General features: G+C 51.9%; 1 long non-coding RNA gene across 1 annotated transcript in view; it reads left to right on the top strand.

Annotated features, from left to right (window-relative positions):
- The first annotated feature begins 2,915 nt into the window (after positions 1–2,915).
- Positions 2,916–21,043, top strand: part of LOC126929561 (uncharacterized) — a 38,089-nt gene continuing 19,961 nt past the window's right edge. The window contains exons 1-2 of the long non-coding RNA XR_007717207.1: positions 2,916–3,229; positions 12,346–12,642. This is a non-coding gene — a long non-coding RNA (uncharacterized LOC126929561). The remainder of the gene's footprint in view (positions 3,230–12,345; positions 12,643–21,043) is intronic.

Raw genomic sequence — 21,043 nt, 5'->3', positions numbered from 1 at the left:
CGCTGCTGTCTCTCTGTGTCTCTCTCTGCCCTCCCAGTATCTCAGCGTCTCGCCATCTCTCTCCAGTTCCTTTCCGTGTCTCTCTTGGCACCCTCATCTCTCTGTGTGCCTGTGTATCTCTCAGTTCTGTCTCTGTATCTCTCAATCTCTTGGTCTCTGTCTCCCACTGCTTCTCTCTCTCAGTCTCTGTCTCTCTTGGCCTCTCTGTTCCCATTTCTCCACCTCCATCTCCATCTGTCCCTCTCTCTATCTCCATCTCTCCATACCACCCCCTGGTACTTTGTGCTGTAACCCTAGGTGGAGCCTGGAGCCCCCTCCCTGTGCTGGCCAGGTGTGGTCTGTGGGTATCTCCATAGTGCCTGAGCAGGCATGGGCGCATCTGGGAACCATGTGGGGTGGCGGTTCTCAGGCCGACAGCGCTACCCCAAAATCCCTGGCACCCCCTCAACTGGGGAGCGCATTCACACAAACTTAATAGGCAGCGCTGTCCTGTGGGGAGTCCTGAGTGCTATGTTTTGAAAATATTTTGAAAACACTTAGCTACCCTAAAAACGTGAGCAAAACGTTTCTTTTTCTGCCAAAAAGGTGGAAACTCACTTCTGTGCAGGAAATATGGCCCCGAGGAGCCATCTTTTCTCTTGGGGCAGCCACGTGGCAGGCTGGAAGGCCACAGAAGGGTCTTCATGCGACATGTCCCCAAAGACCCCTCGGTGCCAGCCTTGTTTCCGGGCGCACTCAGAGCCAGGGCTTCCCGCAGGCCCTGTGGTTTTGTCTCCAGCCTCACTTGTGTCACCTGCAGAGCAGGACTTAGCAAGGGCCTCTGTGCACAAATGCCTCCAGGCATGGGAACAGCAGGCCCCCAGGAGGGAGGAGGAACCTTAGAATCCCATGCAAGAGCCGGGCCAGCCCAGCTGACGGTGAACAGCTCTGTTGGTGGGAGTCCCTGCTCGCCCGGGCTGGCTAGAGATGCAGGACTGACCCTCATCTTTCACCCCAGCCAAGCGAGTCCCAGGCCTTCTACTCCTGGCCGGCCATCCTCCTGTCCTTGCGGCCCGAGTATGCTCTAATCACTGTCTGTTCCTTCTCTCACCCAACCCCACCTTCTCCTGCTCCTGGCTTCTCCAGTCTCAGAGGAAGCCCAGGAGGAAGGTTAAGTGTGGTCTGAGGCCCCGGCCCCCATGCCCACTCCCCAGCCTTCCTGCTCCACACGACATTGACCTCCACCCCGCCTCTAAGAATTGCCGTGTGCCCCTGTCTAATCTTCTCCTCTCTCCCCCTGCCACCGGCAATCTCCAGCTTTCCTCTGCTGCAGAAATCCATGAGGAAGGCACCAAGACACAGGACTTCTTGTCCCATGTGGGGCCCAGGGCCTGGCTGGACCCACGTGGGGGTGGGGGAGAGGGTGGAAGCCACAAGGCACCAGCCAGCCAAAGGGTCCCCACAAGTGGCCCTAATGTAACCCACTAACCACAGCCAATCCTTGACCAGAGAGGGCATGGGGTCTCAAGGGTGGGACCTCTCCCGGCAGTCCCCCAGGCAGCAGCAGGGCCAGGGGCTCCTCAGGCAGGTGCAGGCTGGGCTCCTTGTCAGCAGGGCATCCCCAGGCATGGGGCAGAGGAGATGCTGCGGGGCCAGAGGTAGGCCCACTCTAGCCCTCCACTCCAGGGCGGGCAGCTGAGAGTCCATGGTGGCATCGACCCCCGGGCCTGGCCAGGACCCCCGGCCACATCTTTGGCCAGCACAGGGTGAGGGGAGAGAAGGTGGCTGGGGGCAGAGCCCTGCAGCCTGGAAGGGTCAGCTCCCTCGTGTGCGTGCCCTCGCCAGCACCCCAGGCCCCCTCATAGCCTTTTGCTGTGAGACCCCTGGAGTGCACACAGTCTGGCAGATGGGAGGGCTGGGGTCCCACGCCCAGATCAGCAGGCAAAGCCATCATTGGCGCCCGGGGCTGCCAGTACCCTCGGAGGGTGGAAAGAATCCCATCAGGGAAAGAACAAGTGTGTCCTCAGCTGTTGGGATGGCAGGAAGTGGGGGTCCTGGGGACGCCTCCCAGGGCTACCAGCCCTGTCTTTGTGGGCCTCTGGTGCCGCCCGGTCAGGCTACAACCTCGCGCATGGGACTTGGTGCCCTGGCCAAAGGCACGGACACCCTTCTGGAGGTGCCCAAGACAGACAGGGGATGGGGCGAGCAAAGGAAGGCCCAGCCCCAGGGCCGAGCCTGCTCGCCACCATTTTTTTCCCTTTGGCACTCATCACCCTCTTTTTACCCCTCCATCTACCCCAAAACTATTTTCTCCCCACCTACCACTTCAGCTGTGCTGTCTCCGTGGCCGCCACCAACTGCAGCGAGGCGAGGTGCAAAGTCACAGGCCCCAGCCTCCAACGTGGGGCACGTAGCTCTCCCATCTCCTTCTCCTCGGCCTCTAGCCAGACAGGAGCAGCTCCCACTGCCGGAGGCCCTCCTACGGCCCGAGGCTCTGCAGTCTCGGCGGCCACCACCAACCGCAGGCAGGCGAACCACAGCGTCGTGGGCTCCAGCCGCCAGCCGCCAGCCGCCAGCCTGCAGCGTGTAGCAAGTGGCTTCCTAAGGCAGCACACAACAGCTGAGCAGTCAGACGCTGAAGAGCCTGGAGTGGCCCCACCTCATCGTGCTTTATATACTGAGGTTAGGCAAGAGTTTCCTAGAATACATGTTTTGATTGGATGAGAAAAAACCTTTAGGCCTACTCTGATTGGACTTTGTTATCATGTTCTGATTGGATGAGAGCAAGTATCAGGACAACCAATCAGAGCATGAAAATAAAGTCCAATCAGAGTAAGCCTAGAGGTTCATCTTATCCAATCAGAACATGTAGTCCAGGAACCCCATTGCCTAGCCTCAGTATATAAAGCATGCTGAGGCGGGCATTTTTCAGATTTTTCAGTGTCTGCGGGCGGAGTTGTTTCGTGCTGGCTTAGGAAGCCGTTTGCTGCTCGTTGGAACTTGGAGGTTGGAGGCTGGAGTCAGGGACGCTGTGACTCGCTTCTCGCCTCCTCGCGGTTGGTGGTGGCGACCAAGACTGCAGCACCGTGGGAACTGTACGAGGGCCTCCGGCAGCGGGAGCTGCTCCTGTCCAGCTAGAGGACGAGAAGATGGGAGACCTACTTGCCCCACGTTGGGGGCTGGGGCCTGTGACATCGCACCTCGCCTCACTGCGGTTGGTGGCGGCCACGGAGACAGCGCAGCTGGAGGGGTAGGAGGGGAGAAAATAGTTTTGGGATAGAGGAAGGGGTAGTAAGAGGGTGGTGAGTGCCAAAGGGAAAAAAGGTGGGCGAGCAGACAGAGGGTGGGGAAAAGATGGTGGGAGAGTAAGTTTTTTGGTAGCTGGAGGGGAAAAAGAGAGTGGTGAGCAGCAGCAGTGGGGAGAAGGCTTTGGGAAAAGATGGGGGAAAATGTTTTTGGGTAGATGCGGGAGCAAAAGAGGATGATGAGAGCATGAGGGGGTCGAAAGAGGGTGGCCAGGGAGAGGGGGAAAAGGGTGAAGAGCTGGAGAGTAGAGAGGGCTTTGCGAAAAGATGGTGGGGAAAAAGTTTGGGGGTAGATGGAGAAAAAAGGGTGGTGAGAGGGACAGGGGTGAAGACAGTTGGGAAAAGAAGGTGGGGAAATAATGGTGGGGTACAAAGGTTTGGGGTAGACGTTTTTCTGATTTTTAAATTAGATTGTGTTTTTGCTTTTGAGTAGTTTTGCTTTCTGTGTTTTGTGTGTTAACCGCTTGCCTGATGCATAGTTTGCAAATATTTTCTTCCATTCTCTGGATTGTTTCTTCGTTCTACTGATTGCTTCCTCTGCGTTGCAGAAGCTTTTAAGTGTAATGTAATTCCATTTGTCTGTTTTTGCTTTTGTTGCTTGTACTTTTGATGTCTGTCTGAAAATTTCTTCTCCTAACCGATTTTATTAAGCATTTATCGTATGTTTTCATCTCTAGTAGTTTCATAGTTTCAGGTCCTATATTTAAATCTTTATGTTGAGTTGAATTTTGTATATGATAAGATAACGGTCTAGATTTATTCTTCTACATGTGAGTGTTGGGTTTTCCTAGCACAGTTTATCGAAGAGATTGTCCTTCCAGAAGGTGTGTTCTTGGTGCCTTTTGTTAAAAATGAGTTGACTGTAAATGCGTGAGTTTATTTCTGACTTCTCTATTCTGTTTTGTTTATGTCTGTCATTAGTCTCTCCCCTGCCCCCCCTTTTTTTTTACAGCACCCTGCTGTTTTGATATTATACTATAGATGTGCAGTTACTATGGATTTATAGTATATTTTGTAGTATATTTTGAAATCAGTAGTGTGAGGCCTCTGGCTTTTTTTAAATTCAAGATTCTTTTGTCTATCTGAGGTGTTTTGCATTTCCATGTGAATTTTAGAATTTTCTTTTCTATTTCCATGAAGAATGTTTTTGTAGTTTAACATGGATTGCATTGATTCCATAGATCACAGAGAGAGAGATATTTTAACAATATTCTTCTAGTGCATGGACATGGGATATCTTTCCATTTACTTGTGTCTGCTTTAATATCTTTGATCTGTGTTTTCTAGTTTTCGTTGTAGGACCTTGCACCTTTGTGGTTAAGTTTATCCCTAGGTATCATTTTTTTAGAGGGGTGGGTAGCTACTGTAATGAAACAGCTTTCTTGATTTCTTTATTATGTGTTTCACTGTTGGTGCACAGTGTGTGCTACTCATTTTCGTATATTGATACTGTATCTTGCAACTTTACTAAATTTATTATTTTTAGTAGGTTTTTTTGTGGAATGTTTAGGGTTCTCTCTGTATAAATTATCGTGTCACCTGCAAACAGAGACAGTTGGAGTTTTTCTTTCCAATTTGGATGGCTTTTATTGCATTCTCCTGTCTAATTGCTTTAGCTAGGACTTCTAGTACCATGATGAATAAAAGTGGTAAAAGTAGCCACACTCGTTCAAGATCTTAGAGGAAGAGTTTAAGCTTTTCCCCATTGATTACGATGTTAGCTGTGGGTTTGCCATATATGGCTTTTATTGTGCTGAGATGTGTTTGTTTCTGTGTTGTGTCCTGGTGTGGTTTTTGTAGCAGGGTAATGCTGACCTCATAGAACAAGTTTGGAAGTATTCTTCGTCTTCATTTTTCGGGGAATATTTTGAGTAAAATTGGTATTACCTCTTTTAAAAATGTTTAGTAGAATTCAGTGGTGAAACCATTATTCTTCTGTTTTTCTTTGATGGGAGACTTTTGTTACTGCTTTAATTGCATTACTCATTATTAGTCTGTTCAGATTTTGTATTTCTTATTATTCTAGCTTGCGAAATTGCTGTTTCCAGAAGTTTATTCATTTCTGCCAGGTTTTTCAATTTGTTTGCATATAGGTGTTTTTGGTAATCTGTTGGGATCCTTTTTATTTGTTATCAATTGTAGTGTCTTCTTTTTCACCTATTTTATTGCAGTTTTCTTTTTTCTAGTCTCGTTATAGCTTGTCAATTTTGATTTTTTTTGAAAAACAGCTCTTTGTTCCTTTGACTTTGTAATTTTTTTAGTTTCTATTTTTAAAAATTATTCTCTAATCTTCATGATTTATTTCTACTAATTTTAGTATTTGATTTTTCTTGTTTTTCTCACTTGACGTGTACTCTGAGGTTGGCTTTTGAGATCTTTCTGCTTTTCTGATGTAGGCATTTAGAGCTATGCACTTTTCCTCGTACAGCTGCTTTTGCCGCATTCCGCAGGTTTTGTTGTGTTTTCATTCTTATTTGTTGCTGTGGATTTTTAATTTCCCTTATTAGTTTCAATGGGTTTTTAATTTTTTCATTTGTTGGTTGTACGTGAGCATGTTTTTTTTTTTTTTTTTTTTTTTTTTTTTTTTTTTGAGACGGAGTCTGGCTCTGTCACCCAGGCTGGAGTGCAGTGGCACGATCTCGGCTCACTGCAAGCTCCGCCTCCCGGGTTTACGCCATTCTCCTGCCTCAGCCTCCCCAGTAGCTGGGACTACAGGCGCCTGCCACCTCGCCCGGCTAGTTTTTTGTATTTTTTAGTAGAGACGGGGTTTCACCGTGTTAGCCAGGATGGTCTCGATCTCCTGACCTCGTGATCCGCCCGTCTCGGTCTCCCAAAGTGCTGGGATTACAGGCTTGAGCCACCGCGCTCGGCCGTGAGCATGTTTTTAAATTTTCATTTGTACAGCTTTTAAAGTTCCTGTTAATTTCTTTTTTTTTTTTTTTTTTTTTTTTTTTGAGACGGAGTCTCACTCTGTCACCCAGGCTGGAGTGCAGTGGCCGAATCTCAGCTCACTGCAAGCTCTGCCTCCCGGATTTATGCCATTCTCCTGCCTCAGCCTCCGGAGTAGCTGGGACTACAGGCGCCCGCCACCTTGCCCGGCTAGTTTTTTGTATTTTTTAGTAGAGTCGCGGTTTCACCGTGTTAGCCAGGATGGTCTCGATCTCCTGACCTCGTGATCCGCCCGTCTCGGCCTCCCAAAGTGCTGGGATTACAGGCTTGAGCCACCGTGCCCAGCCTAGTTCCTGTTAATAATTTCTAGTAGTAGTCCACTGTAGTCAGAAAAAATACTTCATATGACTTCAGTTTTTAAAAATGTGTTGTTACTTGTTCTGTGGCTTAACACATAGTCTATCCTGGAGAATAATGCATGTGCTACTGAGTGGAATGTGCATTGTGAAGTTGTGGAGTCTGTGTAAATTTCTGTTAGATCTATTCGGTATAGAGTACAGCTTAACCGATGATTTTTTGTTTTCTGGATGATCTGCCCATTGACGATAGTGGTGTGTTGATTATAGCGGGGTGTTGAGGTACTTTATTATTATTAATTATATATATATATATTTTGAGACAGAGTTTCTCTCTTGTTGCCCAGGCTGGAGTGCAATGGTGCAGTCTCATCTCATTGCAACCTCCGCCTCCCAGGTTCAAGCGATTCTCCAGCCTCCGCCTCCTGAGTAGCTGGGATTACAGGCATGTGCCACCACGCCCTGCTATTTTTTTGTATTTGTAGTAGAGACTGGGTTTTTCTCCATGTTGGTCAGGTTGGCCTCCAGTTCCTGACCTAGGTGATCCACCTGCCTTGACCTCCTGAAGTGCTGGGATTACAGGCATGAGCCACCACGCCCGGCCGGAATCTTAAAAAGTTTAATACATGGAAGCAGGGTAGAATGGTGGTTACCAGAGACAGGGAGGTGGGAGAAAAGGGGATCTGTCGGTCCAAGAGTACAAAGTTGCAGTTACGTGATTATAGTTAATAATAGCGTATACTAGAAATTTGCAAAGAAAGTGTATTTCAGGTACTGTCATCTAACTATATGAGAAGATGGATGTGTTAGTTTGACTGTAGTGATCATTTAACTATGTATATATACATATATATACACAAACACAAATGTAGATTTTCGTATATATGAATCAAAACAGGCCATCCACTTTAAATATATTCAATTTTATTTTGAAAATAAAAAAGTGAAAGAATAAAGAGCATGCATATAGTCGTAAACTCAATTACCGATATAAATAAGTGCACTGCTAATCAGAACAATGAATTAAATGTCAGTTGTATTTGTTTATGTTGTAACCTTTCCTTTTAATGTTTTCTATTTATAATTACACAAATATTTAATGAGTTCACAATGCAACTATATATTAAACATGCTCAACATGTTTTAGAAGTGATGAATGTTACAAGTTTTAGGTCATAGTCACTGTAAGAATGTTCCCTTGGGAAGTGTTATTTTCTGTTGGTTTGTATTTTAAAACATTCACTACCACCAAGAGACAGCCTGGGTTTTTCTAATCTTCACCCACCATAATGTTATAATGAACGCCTCTGAGCATGTATCACTATGCGCTATTAAGCATACTTGTGACGGCTTCTCAGATTTGGAATTGCTGATCCAAAATCAATTAGCATGTTAAAATAGGATAATTACTTTTCACCCTCAGATATGCTGTTAAAATCATACTTTCATTATTTTTATGTAATAGTACCAGTACCAATTTTCCCATACTTCACACTACCTTTAGATAGTATACATTTCACTAATTCTTGTCTATATTACAGGCCGTAAAACCATCTCGTTGCTGTTTCAACTTGAAATTTCCGATTACTGTAATTCCAAATGTACCGAGTCATGTTTACTATATAGTTTGTTACATTTCGTGAACTCTACTTTGTCTCTTTTACTACAAAATGGAATATGTGTGGGAACAAAATTGGTTTTATAGGAGTATCTTTTCCTTGTCTAAGATCTGTTTGAATTAGGCAAGAAAAAAGTCACATATTCACTCCAACAGTATAATGTCTGTGTCTGTTTCACAGTAGCAATACAATGTGAATAGAATCACACTCATATCTCCCATGATGAAACTGATGCCTTATGTACAGCATTTTGCATTGAAAAATCATTTTTTATCTTTTCAGCTACATAGGATCAATTTCTCTTTGTATGTTGTATAGCTTCCAATTGCATCTAGGAGTCTTATTTTTCATTAGTTTTGGGATACAGGTGTTTTTTGGTTACTTGAGTAAATTCTGTAGTGGTGATTTCTGAGACTTTGGTGCACCCTTACCTGAGTGGTGTACGTTGCACCCAGTATGTACTCTTTTATCCTTCACCCCCTTCCACCTTTCCCTCTGGGTCCCCAAAATCCATTATATCATTCTTATACCTTTGGATCCTCATAGCTTAGCTCCCACTTACAAGTGAAAACATATGATACTTGGTTTTCCACTCCTGAGTTACTTCACTCAGAATAATGGCCTCTGGCTGCATCCAAGTTGCTGCAAAGGCCATTATTTCATTCCATTTTATGGCTGAGTAGTACTCCACAGTGTATATATACCATATTTTCTTTGTGCGCTCGTTGGCTGATGGGCATTTAATTGATGGGCATTTAGCTGATGGCCTTCGTATTTTTGCGATTGCGAATTGTACTGCTATAAACATGCATGTGCATCTGTCATTTCCATGTAATGACCACTTTTCCTCTGGGTAGATACCCAGTAGTGTGATTGCGAGATCGAATGGTAGTTCTACTTTGAGTTGTTTAAGAAATGTAGGAGTCATTTTAATGTAGATAATTGAATTACGGTTAATTCTCCATCCAGTTTTCCACATTAGTTACTTACTACTGCCGATTTGAGGCCATTTTTCATTTATATTACTTGATCATTTCATTTACCGTCACGTCTAACAGTATATGCTGTTTTCAATGCATATTATGTGAACAGTTTAAAATTCTGAAAGTATAATTCTTTGTTGAAGTATTTGTAAGTTTTACATAAGCCCTTATATGATCTGTGTTTTGATTTTTAAATCATCTGTTGTATTTTACTAATACATACTTTTCTTTTTGTGAGATATAATCTTACATAAACTTTGTGGATAGAAAGATGTTAGGAAACAGTCACATGGTCTGTTATGCTTAGTGTATCATTTTTGCGGAGACCAGCTCGGTCAGGGGGACCTAGATGTGCACCTGGGGCCTGATGTTCTCCAGGGGCCTAGGTATCCACCTGGGGCCTGGTGTCCACCCAGGGCCTGATGTCCATTTGGAGTCAAGTGTGCAACTGAGGCGCCATGACCTGGGGGCCGGGTGTCTATTAGGGGCCTGGTTTTGACCTGGGACCTGGGCCTTTACCTGGGGCCTCAGTGACCACTTGGGGCATGATGTCCACTTGGAATTTGGTGTCCAGCTGAGTCCTGATAGTCACTGGGTTCCTAGGTATCCTCTTGGGGCCTGGTGTCTGTCTGGGGCCGGGTTTCTACCTGGGGTGTGGGTATCTACCTGGTTGCTGTTGTTTACCTTGGTCCTAGGTATCCACCTGGGACCTGGTGTGCACCTGGGGCCTATGTCCACTTATGTTTTTCTGTGGCCTTGTGTCCACCAATGCCCTAGGTGTCAGCCTGGTATCTGATATCCACCTGGGGCCTCCTTAGCCACCTGGGACCTGCTAGTCCCTTGAAGTCAGATGTTCTTGGTCCTGATACCAACCCAGGTGTATTCACCTGGGTCCTGGGTGTCCCCTTGGGGCCTGATATTCACCAGGTGCCTAGGCATTTATTTGACACCTGGTGTCCATGTGGAGCATGCTGTCCCGTGAGAATTAATATTCAGATGGGGACTGGGTATCCACCTAGGGCCTATTGTACTCCCAGGGCCTGGGTGCTTATCTGGAATCTGATATCTATCCTGCGCCTGCTGCCTACATAGGGCCTCATGTTCCTTTTGACCCTGGATGATCACCTGAGTCCCTGGTATCCTCTGTGGGACAGCTGTCCACCTGCGACTGCGTCCAGCTGTGGCCTGGGTGTGAGCCTGGTGCTTGATGTACACCTTGAGTCCGTGTCCACCTGAGGCTTGATGTTCATCTGGGGACTGGTGTCCACTTGGGGCCTGATGTCTGCATGGGGACTGAGCACTTACCTGGGGCCTGGTGTCCACCTGAAGCCTAGGTGTTAACCTGGGGCCTGGCGTCCACCTGGAGCCTGAAGAATATTGGACATCAAACACCAGGTTGACACTATGTCTTAGGCGTATGCCAGTTCCCAGGTGGACATCAGGTTCCCAGTTGAAAAATAGGTTCCAGGGAACAGCAGGCTCCAGTTGAACATCAGGCCCCAGGTGGATGCCCAGGCCCCCCATCGACACCTAGGCCCCAGGAAGACATGAGACCTCAGGTGGATATTTATGTTCCTCGTGAACGTTAGGCTCCAAGTGGACACCCTGGCTCCAGGTGGATATAGGGCTTCAGGTGGCCATCAGGTCCCAGCTGGGTGCACACTGGACTTGAGGTATACATGAGGCACCAGGTTTACACCCAGGCCCCCATTGGACAGAATGTCACAGATGGACTTCAGGCCCAAGGAGGATACCAAGTCTGCAGGCGGATACCCAGGCCTCATGTGGACCCTAGGCCTCAGGTGAAAATCGGCCCTAGTTGGATACTTAGTCTTCAAGTGACATAATAATGCCCCAGGCAGACCGCAGGCTTTAGATGGATACCGGGCTCCAGGTGGACATTAGGTCCCAGGGTGACACCAAGGCTACAGGTGGACACCAGGCCCCAGGTGAAGCCCAGATCTCAGGTGGACATCAGGCCCCTGGTGGATGCCTACACTGCATATTGACCAATCAGATTCCAGAAGGACACCAGGCCTGAACTGACCACTAGGCCACCAGGGGGCTATGTTGGCCCCAGGTGGCCATCAGGCCCCAGGTTGACTCTAAGGGCCCAGGTAAATACCAGCCTGCAGATGAATAACATGCCCAGTGTCGGTGGACATCAGACCCCACCCCGTGAACAGCAGGTCCCAGGTGGATACCCAGCCTGATGTCCACCTGCAGACCAGAGTTCGCTTAGGGTCTGATTTCTTCATGGGCCCTGGGTGTTTTTCTGGGACCTGTAATCTGTCTGAGGTCTGGTGTTTACCTGGGGATGGGTATTTACCTTGGGTCTGATGTCCACCTGGGGCCCGGGTGTCCACCTGGGCCGTGATGTTCACCCAGGGCCTCATTTCTATCTTGACATTGAGTGTCTCAAGATAGACTTCCCTGGGTGAGCCTTGATGTCCATCTGGAACCAGATGTTTGGGGCCCTTGGGGCCAGGGTGTCCACCTGGGGCCTAATGTTGATCAGGGGCCTGGTGTTCACCAGGGGCCTAGGCATTTAGCTGAGGCCTGATGTCCACCTGGGGCCTCCTGTTCACCTTGGGCCTGATACTTACCTGGGACCTGGACATCCACTTGGAGCCTGGAGTTTAAGTGGGGCCTGGTGTTCCACTGGGGCCTATGTGTCAGTCTGGGAACCTGACATACACCAAGATGCCTGATGTAAATCTGAGATCTGGTTTCAGCCTGTGGCCTGGTATGTACCTGGGGTCTTGTGTCTGCCTGGGGCCTGGTATTTACCTGAGGCCTGGGTGTTCACCTGGGGCCTGATATTTAGCTGGGGCCTGGTGTCCGTCTGGGGCCTGCCTATGTGCCAGACTGTGACCTGATCTGTCCACCTGGTGCCTGATGTCCATGCAGGGACTGGAGTCCCCTTGGGACCTGGTGTCCACCCAGGGCCTGGTGTCAGCCTGGTATCTGATGTCCACTGTCTGTGTCGTGATGTTTTCCTGTGGCCTCTGTGTCCACTGGGGCCTTATGTCCACCTGCAGGGGGTGTGCTTCCATGCACCTGCCCCCTTCCTGGGGAGAATGGGTGGGGAGTTTCTCTGACCCCGCCCCTCATCGTCCAGGACCTCGACCTCACCCTCCCACACAGGCTGTGAGGAAGGCGCCATCTTGGCTCAGGTGGTGCCTGGGTAAGTTGCCCCTGCTTCTTTCCCAAGGCGTGAAGATCTCAGTCAGGTACTGGACTGGGAACCCCGGAGCCATGCCCCGCCAGACTGCCAGTGGGAAAGAACCGGTACCCAAGAGTGAGAGCGCCGCACTGCCTGCTGCCGGGAGCCTGTGTAAGCATGCAGGGTGGCTCCTTGAGGACGCCAGGAGCCTGGGTTCAGGCCACTTGTGTCATCGGCAGCCACACACCAGAGCTGAGGGAGGGGACCAGGCTGAGGCCATGGACCCTCCAAGAAAGCCACAGAGCCAGCCAGTGGTGCCCAGGGACTGCAGGAAGCTTCTCCAAGGTGAGCTCTGGAACTGCATTGGTTTCTGTATCTTTCCCCAGCGGTGAATTTCTGCAAGTTGGGTTGGACATGTTCAAGGTGGCCTTTGCAATTTGTAGGCTTTTAAGCCATCTGGGAGAGACCCATACTTTGGGGTCTGGACGGATTTGGGCTTGATTCGGCGTGCCGCTTCATTTTGCGGTGTGGTTTCTAGTGTTTCTTGGGAAATTGGGCCTGGGTTGGTTAGTTATCCACATCAGCCTTTCCTTCTTGGATTTCTCAGTACGCATGGTTGCCTTTTCCTCTTTTCTTTTATTGCAGTCCCAGGTCCCACATTTCCATTATTCCCTTCTAATCTGTGCGTCCTCCATGCGAAGCATCCTTGCGCTCGCGTTGGGTGCGGGAGTTTCATGGTTGGTTCTTTTGGTGTGTCTTTGGCATTCTATTAAGAGTTCCTTGACGTGAGAATGATTGAGAAGTGTAGTTTTCAGTTTCCTAAATACAGATTTTTTGGGGGAGATGAACCTATTGCATTAGGCCAGAGAGTATGTGACCTTTCGGTATTTGGGGACCGATGTGTACACCTGGGGGCTTGGTATCCTGACTTGGAGGTTGGGTGTCCATGTGGAACCTGATGTACCTCTGGACCTGGTTGCCCACATGGGTCCTGGTGTCCACCTGGAGCCTGATGTTTCCCAGGGGCCTGGGTATGCACTTGGGTCTCGATGTTCATCTAGGACCTGGTGTTCACCCAGGGCCTGATAGTCACTTGGGGACTGGGTATGTACCTGGGGCCTCACGTCCACCTGTGGTGTAGGCATCTATTGTGGGGCCTGTGTGTCAACCTGGTGCCTGATGTTCTCCTATGGATTAGATACCCAACTGGGGCTTGGTGTTTACCTGGAATCTGATGTCCAGCTGGGGACTGGTGTCTGGATGGAGTCTTACAGCTACCTGGGGTGAGGTGTTCTCCTGGGTGTGGCTGTGAACCTGGGGCCTAAAGTCTACTTAGAGTCCAGTGTCTACCTGGAGCCTGATGTGACCTGGGGCCCTATGTAAACTTGGGGCTTGGTATTTAGGTCGGGTTTGGGCGACCACCGAGGGGTTGATCTCAGCTGGGGCCTGACGTTTTCTTAGTGCCTGGTGTTCACCTGAGGCCTTGGTGTCAACTTGGGACCGGATATCCAACTGAGGCCTGGGAGTTTCCTGGTACCTGAGGACTTCCTGGGACCTGGATTTCCCAGACCCGGATTTTCACATGGGGCCTGATGTCTGGAATTCTGAGGCCTAGGTCTTTTCTTGGGACCTAGATGTACACTTTAGCAGAGCCTCCGCAACAAAGGCCTGGGGCCACCAGGAGGCTGTGAAAAAGAAGAAGGGCACCTGTTTCCCAGATGCTTGTGAGTTTGTCAGAGCCTAGAGTGAAAGGACAAGTGCCCTGGACATAGGGAGGAGCCCGGGCTCCGATATCACCCCAAAGCCCATTTGTGCCCCAGCCTAGACTCTCCTGAGCCACCAGGGGGTGCGTGGAGTTGGGAGGGCATCTGTTTATATGCGGCGGCCTCTCTCTCACCACCGCCATCCCTCTTCGCAGCTGAGGTGCGGGACCTGTGGGAAGGAGAGGGAGGGCAAAGGCCGTGGTTGCAGCACCTGGGCCGCAGGTGACAGGTTCTCACCGAGGTGGCATGGAGGGCCCCACCACAACCCTGGTGGAGGTTAGGTTCCAAGGTGCAGCCCCAGCCCCGCCCCAGCCTGGGGTGTTCACCTGGGCCTGGGAAGGGGGGCAGCAGTCTGTGGGGCTGCTGTGGCCCAAGGTTTCAGGAAGCCCAGGGCTCCTTGTGGGTGGAGAAATCAAAACGATATGCCTGAGTTTTCAGAACAGCCCCAGGGCTTGCAGCAGGTTCTCAAATAAAGGTAGTTACCCTGTTCCAAGACAGAGCTAGTCAGGGGTGAGAGGAACGCAGGCGGGAAGGCACCAGCACACAGAGGTCCCCAAATCCCCAGCGAGGCCCTCTTACTCAGGCCTCTGTGCCAGAGCCAGGGTCTCCCAGGCACCTTCTGATGTAAATGCAGGCTCCTGCCCCCGTGCAGGCTCCCGCCCCCGGGCAGCTGGCCTTGCAGTTCCATCCTGTTCTCCAGGCTGGCCCTCCTGCAGCAGTCTTGCCTCTGACTCTTCTTTTCCAAGCAACAATCAGAAACATTCCTTTAAAGTGAAAGCAGATCTTAGCATCTCATCTTGTTTAATGCCACCTCACCCTGGGCTGCCATCATTTCCCAATAATGCCCAAAGTCCTGGGCCCCTGGCTTGGGCACCTCGAGACCGGTGAGGCCAGGATGCAGGCTGCCCCCAGCTTAGGCTGGCCATGCTCTGCTCAGCCAAGCCCCTGTTCTTCCTGCAGGTTCTCCTCTAGGGTGCCTGGCTCCTCTCCCCCACCAGCCCCGAAGCCCTGCCAGAGCTACTGCGAACACCCTCCTCCTTCTCCTCCTCCTCCTCATGGCCGCAGTCTGCTTCCTGGCACTTGGTTTCAGTGCTGTGTCATTAGGGCTAGCAAGAGTTGCTGCAGCTGTTAAGTCTACTGTGATAAAGTCACCATGGTCTCCCTGGTCCCAGGAGCAGCTCTGTGGGTCATCTGACTTTATATTCAAAGCCTGATTAAGTCAGTGACCATGGAGAGAGCTTGGCTGCATGGTCAACAGCATCCAGAGGTTTTCTGAGGCTCCCCACAGGCGCTCAGCCTCTCAGGGGCAGCTCTTTCCACACTCACAGGAAAGGACAGGGTCCCCCTCAAGTCCCGGGAAGAGTAGAGGCAGAGCAGTGGTCAGTGAGCCGCATCCCAGAGGCCTCCGCATCAAGGGACCTCAGCTGCCTGCTTTCCACCTTCCAAACCTGCTCAAGGAGCAAGCCCTGGGCCAGGAGGCCCCACCAGGAGGCCTTCCCTCCCACTCGCTCCTGGGCAGCCCCACATGGGCCAGGGACTCCACACGTGCTGCCAGGGCCCCTGAGGCTGCAGCCCAGGGATGGGAACTGGCAGGCACACATGCTCTGGCTGCTTTGTGCTGACACAGAGATGTGACTAAAGGGTTGAATGTCACCATGTGACTAGGGAACAGGCAGGCAGCACATGACCCCCTGCCTGCCTGGATAGGGAGCTCCTGGGGCCCTGGCTTGGGCACCTCCAGACCAGTCATGAGGTCAGCCCCGGAGGCTTGTCTACAGCCAAGCAAAAGCCATCCCCAGGGGGTCTCACTCTCTATGCTAAGGCTGAGGCGTCAGCCAGGGCCCTGCCCAGGGCAGAAACCCTCATGGCAAGGAACAGCAGACAGTGGGGACGGGGCCTCACAGGCCTCCATGACCCTGATGAGAAGGTCCTGTCCTGAAACCGCACAGCCTACAGTTTGGATAACATGGGCCATAAGCACACAGGTGTCTGTGAGGCAGCCCATCTTCATGGAACAGGATCATCGTCTGACAGGTCCTCAGGCGGATGAGTTTCCGCTCAGCATTCCCACAGCTGTTGTGTTCATCCTCCGAGGTGGGCCCGGAAGGAGAGGCTGGGGAAGCCAGGGCCGCTCCCTCTCCTGCTGTGACACTCTCAGAGGCAGAACACTGAAGGCTGCTGCTGCGCTTTCCCTCCATGAACCTCCACAGCACAGGCCAGGCTCACACAGCCAAGCAGAGTGGCCAAGACAACCGCAGAGCGTGTGCAGTGGCCAGAGGGGCAGCTGGGTCTCAAGACTGGATGGCCACACGGCAAGGACAGGGCCACATCTCCAACAGGCATCATGGGTTAGTCACAAGGAGACACAATGGTGGTTTCCAGGCAGGTCAGAGGTCCTGTTTCCACTGGAGGGGAGAAAGAACACAGCTGATTCGGAACTGCCGATGCCACACGGGAAATCTGGCTTTCGCCATCTGGGACATTGCCACATCATGGCTCAATGCAGCACAGGGAAGAGGGGGGACACATGGCACTGGCAGCCGTGGGGTGTTAGAGGAGGAAGGGTGAAAGAGGAGGAAGGGTGAACCGGTGGACGTGGGGCCCTGATCAGGGTGGGGACCACATCCCAATGTCTCCTTAAAGCCGGGAGGAAGGGTCTGAACCGTACACGTGGACGTGGGGCCCTGATCAGGGTGGGGACCACATCCCAATGTCTCCTTAAAGCCGGGACCCGCCTCATGCTCCCCCAGCCCCACCTCTCATCATACCCGGGCATTGTCTGTGGAAGGTCATATGCTTGTACACGTGGGCGCAGCCCAGGACAGGGAGGAGGGAAAAACAACAAGGGAATATGGGCAGAGGAGGACAAGCATGAGTCCCCAGGGGTCTTCAGAGACAGAAGGAAGACTTTGACCACCACCTCAGCCTCTACTGAGCTCAGCTCTGGGTAGCTGTCCCCGGGGATGTGATACCTGTTTGAAAAAGCAGAGTGTGGGGGTCCATACTTCACCCCTGTCCAACTCTCCCCTGGAGGGAAGCCCGGCAAGCCTCTTTCTACCTGTACCCCCCTCCCCAGCTCCCCCAGTCCCTGCCTCAGCCCCTTGTTCAGGACACACACTGCACACATATCCCAAGTGAGCTGCCCCAGCCTGGAGACCAAGGCCCAGACCCCGCCTCCAGCCAGCCCTGGGCCTGCACAGCCTGACCGATGCCCCCATCCACCCGCTAGGTATCCTCTCACAGCCCAATCATCATGAAGATGCCTTGGCCCCTTCCCATTCCCCAAGTCCTCAGCCTGCTTGGGAGACCCCTGGGACTCCTCTCCTGGGGTCGGGTGGGGCCCTGGCCTCTGGGAAGCAAGGTCCCACCCCTGCAGGTGTGGAACCTCGGCCAGGCCTGGCCCCTGATCCAGTGTTAGTGGAAAAGGGAATTGAAGCCAGCAGTAGTGTGGCAGGCTGGCCTGGAGTCGGCTTCTGGAGGTCACTAACCTGATACAGAGCCTCTTCCCTGGGCAGTGAGTGTAGAGGGCACTTGGTATCACCCTGACGTGCCCTCCAGGGCATGAGGACAGAACAAGAACATGTTGCTGTCCGCTTCCTGAAGACAAGGCTCATGAGAGATCCAGGCGAAACCAACCATTCTTTGCATAGTGCTTGGTTCATGTGCTGGTGCTTGTCCTCTTCCAGGCGGTGGGCTAGATAGGGCCAAGGGCCATTCTGTGCTCGGCTTCCTCAGGCCTCACACACCAGGCCTCCCGTGAAAGCTGAGAGCTGCCATCCACATGAAGCTAAAATGCAAGAACTCCAGGCAGAACCCAGGAGGGCCGTCGGTAGTTGGGCTGACCAAGGTCTCCTAGTCTTGGCCTCTGCCCAGCTGAGGCTGAAGTCCAGCAGCTGGACATGTCCCACCTGCTCCCACTGCGTGCTCCGGGGTCATCGTCAGAACGCCCGCAGACACCAGGTAGGCCTTACTCCATCTCCTTGTGCTCAGCCTCCTCGGGGCTCAGGTCCCACTCCACTCCATAGTCCAGGATGGAGCCGACACCAAAGGCCCTGTTTTGCCGGATCAGGGACTGGATGGACTCTTGGTCCTCACCGGCTACAAACTGCCCATAGAAGGTCATCTTCGTGAGCTTGTTGAATAGCCCCTGCCTTAGAGTTTCCTGGCAACATACAGCAGCTGAAAGACACAGGGAAGCCGCTGTCCTGGGCTGCCAGAACTCTCCTTCCCCACAGGGCCCCGCTGCTCATCCCCAACCACAACACTTACCCCCAGCCATGGGGCCTTGATGCGGTCTCCTGGTGACTGGGCTTCCAGTGTCGGTTTCATGGTGAAGACCACCCGAAGCCACTTGCTTCTCCACTCTGTCCATCACTCCAGTTCCCATCCAGGACAGAGAGACCACAGGAGGTGCCGCCTGCTTGGCCCAATCCCTGCTGCCCTGAGCACACTGTTCCCACCTGGACTCTGCCCCTTCAGGGCCCCACTCATGAGTCACTCCAGTGGCACACAGTGGGTGCCTGACCACCGCTTGGTGGATAAAAAGAATGGCCGACCTCCCTGGGGACAGCAGCGGGCATTTTGAGACCATCCTCTGTATCCACACCTTGGCGGTTCTGCTGGGGAAGAGGAGTACCTAACTTGACTTCCTAGTACTTGAGTGCCCAGACTTGTCAATGTTTTTTATCCCAAGTCCCTAAAACAGTGTGACTGGCCTGAGGCCAGCCCCTGAATGGATGCTAAATAACAAACGTGTGAAACTCAGGCTGAGTCTGCACCCAGCTGGAGGGAGGCATGCTTTGGTGACAAGGACAATGAGCTGGGTGACCGTCCACAGGGGCCTATGATACGACTCCTGCCCCGGGCTCTGCAGGGTCATCTGGGGCCAACCAGCCACTCTGACGGACATGCCCTGAGGAAGACGCTGCCTGGGAATTGCTCAACTGTCTCCTCCAATAAAATTTCACCACATAACTCATTCAGATGTCTCAAGCTGCCATGCACCAAGCACCTTTTATGGACTGGAAACAAGCAAAGGAAACCAACCAGGATCTCACATCCTGGTAAAAAAAAAAAAAAAACCCAAAGGAGAAGGAGGGACTCTGCCTATGACTCAGGGCATGGGGCAGTGCCTGCAGGGTGGGACAGGGTGTTTTCTAACCTCGATCCAGGAGCGGGACTTGCCAAGGTGAGGAGATGGCATGGAGAACTGTGGGAGCTCGAGCACGGGGGACAGCCAAGGCAGGAAGGACAGGGACAACGAGAGGCTCCTGGGAGAGGAGGGCCAAGTGCGATGCTCAGAAGCACACCTTCACGCCATGTCTGCTGCCCTTGCTGACTCAGCCCCAACACAGGAAGAGCCTGGGGTTGATCAAACCCGATGGATACTAGAACTCCTTTTGGGGGAGCATCTGTTGAGACCTTAGTTTCAGGAAAAACTTCTAGTCTAAGTAAAAAGCATTAGCGAGTCAAACACTGTTATCTCCAAGCCAGCCCTGAGCACCCACACACTGGCCCACAGGCAGACACAGTCCCACTGCCGTACCCTGAACATTGGTACCCCATGGAGATGCCTCCTGACTATCACCCCTGGACACACCATGGGGCAGCCCCAAGGACCAGGGTTTCCCAGGCAGCCACCCTTGCCTTTCTGCAGCCTCCACGCAGAATCTGACTTTATTCCATTTTGTTTTATAAAGAGGATTAGAAACTGGAAAATGAACATGCTGACATCTGAGACACAATGTTCTCCGTGTCTCACTGAGCCTGAGCCAGGCCGGTTTCCTGCAGGTAGCACCCAGGGATAGCTGGGGGGACAGGATGGGTCTGAAACTTACCAAAGATCACCCAAGTGGCAGGTGGGGCAGAATTGGGGACCTGAAAACCATCACTGGGCCCACCTACATCTCCTCTGAGAGAACCATCAGAAACACAATAGGAGGGAGGGTGGGCAACTGTCTGGCGCGGGGGCCGGCACGATTGCTGTACAGGACCACGCAGTCTCCCTCTACTTAACTGCTTGCCTCTGCACAGCCAGCATTAAACGAGGGGGCGGGAGCCAGGCTGCACTGGCTCCAGGGATAGTTATTCACAAAGATGAGGGGCTGAGGGAGTGGGCCCAGGCTGAGGCTGGAAGCTTCCCGCACAGGGCTGTAGAAGCACACAGGCAGGGCTGGGTCTTGACTGATGGGGAAAATAGAATCACCATTATGGGAAATGTCGATAGGAAGGGATTGAGTACCTTGGTGCCAGGACGGTCTAGACACAACACAGCCCTGGAGCCCCCACTCTGGGCCCAGCTACGGGCCCGTCACACAGAACCCCTGTCCAGGTCCTTCCAGAAGGGTCTGCTACTTGCTGCCTGGGTGTCCCCGAATTCTCATCCCCTGGCTGAACCCAGAGGCCTCATGGAACCAGGATCCTGCTGGGCTGATGGGAGGCTCAAGGGTGTGTGTCTTGGGGCCACCAGCAGCCAGTGCTCCATGGAGACCATCTACCCTCGTCATGTGGCTGGGGTCCTCTCAGTGTTGCACCAGGGACCCTGGGCTGGCAGGATTAAGTCTAACTGGGGAGCCAGGGCTCCTGCCCAATCAGCCCCCAGTGAGTGAGTGCAAGAGGGAAGGGCCCTTTGGTCAGTGCTACACCCTTGGCTTACATGGGCTTTGAGGCCTGGACCCAGCCCGAGGTCCACTGGGCAGCAGATGTCAGCACCTCTGTAGGAGGTAGCTGAGGCCAGACTTCTCCATCCAGCCTCAGCAGAGAAGCAAAGGCGGAGAGCAGGTAGAACATCCAGAGGTAGAACATCAAGGCAGGAGGAGGTGATGCTGTTCGGGGGCTGGGGAGAAATACCTTAGACCAGAGCACCTGAGGTTGTCTTCTGGCCTCGCAGCCTGGAACCTGGTCTGGTGCCAAGGGCATCACAGCTGTGAAGCCCCAAGTGCAGGCCCAGACAGAGGAGACCCAGAGGCAGCCGATGTGGGGGA

This window comes from Macaca thibetana, chromosome 10 (genome assembly GCF_024542745.1).
Source record: "Macaca thibetana thibetana isolate TM-01 chromosome 10, ASM2454274v1, whole genome shotgun sequence".
Classification (NCBI taxonomy): Eukaryota; Metazoa; Chordata; class Mammalia; order Primates; family Cercopithecidae; genus Macaca; species Macaca thibetana.
This window is presented reverse-complemented; position numbering and strand designations above follow the sequence as displayed.